General features: G+C 36.7%; 1 protein-coding gene across 1 annotated transcript in view; it reads left to right on the top strand.

Moving 5' to 3' along the window:
* The first annotated feature begins 934 nt into the window (after positions 1 to 934).
* The window catches only part of tnk2b (tyrosine kinase, non-receptor, 2b), a 52,454-nt gene continuing 49,927 nt past the window's right edge, over positions 935 to 3,461 (top strand). Inside the window, exon 1 of the mRNA XM_034887949.1 lies at positions 935 to 1,202. The gene's annotated coding sequence lies outside the window, so the exon portion shown is untranslated. The remainder of the gene's footprint in view (positions 1,203 to 3,461) is intronic.

Genomic DNA, 3,461 nt, shown 5'->3' with positions numbered 1-3,461 from the left:
CACTTTTTTAGAACTAACTGATGAGCTTACCATTAATACTAACACTACTTTAAACTTAAGTTCTTACTGTGTGTGGGTAAAACAGCAAACCTTATTTGAAAACATGTGTTTGAATCAATATTACAAACTAAAGCACTAAACTTGTTTTGTTGAAGTAGCAACGACCACAAACTGGAGCAAAATTGGCAAAACGGTGGCTTGTTCCTTTAAGAGTGGGCTGACAGTCTGAATGTGTACCAGAGATGTGAGAGAAAGAAAGAGCGCTCACTTCGCTACTGATGCCTGCTGCAACAAACATCATCACAAAGAGTCGTGGAGGAAATGTAGACCCCAGTCCTAGATCATATGAAATGATAAGAAACACACAACCAGGAAATAAAAATAGAACAATGGGAAACATGTACATACAGACACCAGTCAATAAGACATTATAATATACTAATAACAAACAAAGCCCCATGCTGAGCGGTGAGTGAAAAAATCCAAAGAAATCTACTTGTGTGGCAAGTAGAGATAGGACAGTCTTCCACAAAGCTGCATTAGCTTTACTTCGAACTAAAGTTGAGTTACAGGCTAATAAATGAGTTAATAGACACAATGAAACTTGCCCAGTTTTAACCTTGATTGTGAAAATAAATGTTGGCTATAAGAAAAATAAAATCGAAAATTTTGCATATTCACATCTTGCAATACATTTTAATTTGGTACACTACATATGTCCCACTGTTTCCATTGGAAAAACAAAACAAAATTTAAATTTATTTTTAAAAAAGTTAATTTTAACAGAACTGCGTTAACACTAAGGAATCAACTAACTAACTAACTAATTAACTAACTAACTAACTAACTAACTAAGCAGGAAGAAACAAGTGCACAAACATGGTCCAGTCATTTTCCTTGCTGGAGTGATCCCTCTTTAGATACACAGGCGATCTTTGTGTTGTACAAAGACAGCATAGAACTGACTCCAGCAGCCGCAGAGCTCAAAGCCCGACTGTTTTTTCGGTTCCGGCTGGTGCAGCGCAAGTGAAACCCTTCACCACAAATTGGTGCAAACTTTATCTAGTCTCCTTCACGCTATGGCCGAGGTCCTTTAAAACGTGAGAGATGTCAAGACTTGTGGACTTGTAGCCGGTTTGTTGGAGTGCCAAAACACACCGGAACACGAGGTGACAGCAAGTGACAGGAGCTTTGATTGACAGGTAGGCGCACTCGCTGGGAAGCCGTTTGTAGCACACAGCAAACAGAGCTTAGATAACAATTTCCGTTTTGAACTGTTAGCTTTGCAATTAAAATCGCAAAAATAGCAAAAAAGATGCAAATTTGTGGTAAAGCTACTGGTCAGAGTTGTCTAATGTCATGTTACCCAGCAGGCCAGGTTGCTGGTCTCACTTGCGCCGGTTGAAGTTTGCCTCACGAGCAAACTCTCCTTTTTTGAAAGAATGTCGCGAGACAACTTAAGATGGCTACATGATGACATTTGTGCTTAATACTGACTTTACTGTTTCAAATAAGATCAAATGCAAAATGAAAGATTTGATTAAAATATGATGATGATGAAGAAGAAGATGATGATGATGATGAAGAAGAAGAAATTCCCCATATAATACGTAAAGAAAAGGTAGTTGTAGTGGTCCTCTGTCATTGCACTGCACTATGTTTGCTGGGGCTTTTTAGACTCACGGTAATTCGGTGCAGGCAATGCTTTTCTCTAAACGGATCTGTCACAGCTGCAGTTGGACCCAGCGCAGATGCTGTCCCGATATTGGATATTTTTTTATTTATTTTTTTCATCTCATTGGATACAATGGTTGAGCCTTTTACACGCTTAATTCACACGTGTGTACCTCCAACCTAAATCTGGAAAACTAGCTGAAATTATTTCCTTTTACGTACAAGCCATTGAGGAGGATAATGCATGCTGATGGAGAAATGTCAGTGCTGCAAATGTCAGTGCTGCATCACCATGTCCTCTTGTTGTTAATACTGAATATTATTATTTTCTAGTTCTATATAGTCATTATTATAGTTATTCTCCCCTACATCCAGGCAACATCTTCTGTTATTGTTTGTAATGAGAAAAGTTTATTATTTCATGGATTTCACAAATTTCAGAATGACATGTTATGCCATAAACCGTTTAAATCTGAGCATGCGTGACTCAAATTCTCACTCGACTTACATCGGGGAGTGACACTCCCCTAATTCATGCCAGCACGAAGTCATGACAGAATGAGAGGCGTCACTTTAATTTGATATTATTTGCTACAACTGAGGTACAGAATGTGTTAAATGTAAGACCACATACATTGCCTTCCATAATCAGATTAAAGATACATTTTCTTACCAAGTGTGTGAACAGAGCCTCTGCACTGTATGGTGTATTGACTTGCTTGCCTGGATTTAAGCCATATAGATTTTGCAATATTTGTCCTGACTTGTTTTGAGTTACGTGTTGTGTAGAGTTACCGGACGAATTCATAGATTTTAAGTTCAAATAAAACATATCAATCCATGTGCTTGTTTTTTTTTTTTTTAAGTCATCTAACAAACTCACACTTCAACTGTCAAATTCACACTTACTCCAAAAATTAGACCATCAACTGCAATTCTGAGAAATGTGAGTTGCCTAATTATATAATTCTAACTAATTTATTCAAGTAATGAAGAGCAAGGTGTATTTATTTTAAGACGTGGAAACACCAAGTTTTTATTGCTGCTTCCAGTGGTCAGAGCAGTGCAATCATTAATAATACAAACACCTATACTTTTCCTATTACTGTCAAAATAGAGAATGAACAAAGTAGAGTATAAAAGTGAAATCCCTCTGTCTAAAGAACTCGAGTTATATGTTATGCATTATATGTCAGATAAATTAACCTGCTTCCCCCTCTGCAAGTAAACATGCCTGGTGAAACCTATTTTATACAGTGTGGGTGTAATTCAAAATAGGCTGACACAGTGAATATAAACCTTGCTATCCAAGCTACGACTGACTTAATATTTAATTATTATTTCTTTTTTACAAACTGCAAATTTATAACACACCTGACCGCTAAAGACTTAATTATAATATATTTGTCTATAAAAATAAATTTGAATGCAAAGACTACAGTAATGTTCTACAGTGTCTTATAATTGGTTCCGTATGATTCTCATCATGAGGAATTTTGTAAGTCTGGGGAATTCTTTCAGTAATTGAAATTAGTTTAATAAAATTAGCCAGCATCTTCTTAGTCTTGAGTTTGAACCTCAGTGTATGTTACATGATAACACTATGTATAGCTGCCGTATTTACAAGTTCTTATCCATACAAATCTGATCACTCAGGATAAAGAAAATACCTGCAGGACAAAATATGCTATTGAACTCCATGAGGACTTTTCTGGTTTCCACTTGCTGTGTGTTATCTCTCTCTCTTCCTCTTCTGGTTTCCACCTGCTGTGTGTTATCTCTCTCTC

This window comes from Etheostoma cragini, chromosome 12 (genome assembly GCF_013103735.1).
Source record: "Etheostoma cragini isolate CJK2018 chromosome 12, CSU_Ecrag_1.0, whole genome shotgun sequence".
Lineage (NCBI taxonomy): Eukaryota > Metazoa > Chordata > Actinopteri > Perciformes > Percidae > Etheostoma > Etheostoma cragini.
Note: the sequence above shows the minus strand (reverse complement) of the source record. Positions and strands in the feature narration are given on the sequence as shown.